Here is a 474-nt window from a genome sequence, read left to right on the forward strand (position 1 = left end):
TTCAGCAGAGGACCACCCAGACTGCTGTGCCCAGGTGGGTGGGCAAGGCAGGACTGCACCTCACACTTCCGCTCTGAGTGCACTCACTACAGCCCTGGGAGGTCATCGTCCCCATGTTCCAGACGAGGAGATGGGGGCACAGAGAGGTTAAGCAACCTGCCCAAGGTCACACAGCTGGTACAGGGCAGAGCTGGGATTCATACCCAGGCACTGGGGCTCCTCAGTAAGTGAGAGGTTAGAGCCAAAGGAGGTGAGGAGAAAGTGAAGACACCAGCGTGATATTCTCCGTGTCAGGCACTCTTCACAGTGACACCTGTGGGTGCACACGCTCACACATGCATGCACAGTCATTGAGCCCTCACTACAAGGTAGGGACTACCATCACCCTTGTTTTACAGATAGGAAAGCTGAGGCACAGAGAGGTAAAGGAACTTTCCCAGGGTCACACAGCTGATGAATTTTGAACTTGGCATT

Source organism: Lipotes vexillifer, unplaced genomic scaffold (genome assembly GCF_000442215.2).
Source record: "Lipotes vexillifer unplaced genomic scaffold, Lipotes_vexillifer_v1.1 scaffold1201, whole genome shotgun sequence".
NCBI classification, from domain to species: domain Eukaryota; kingdom Metazoa; phylum Chordata; class Mammalia; order Artiodactyla; family Lipotidae; genus Lipotes; species Lipotes vexillifer.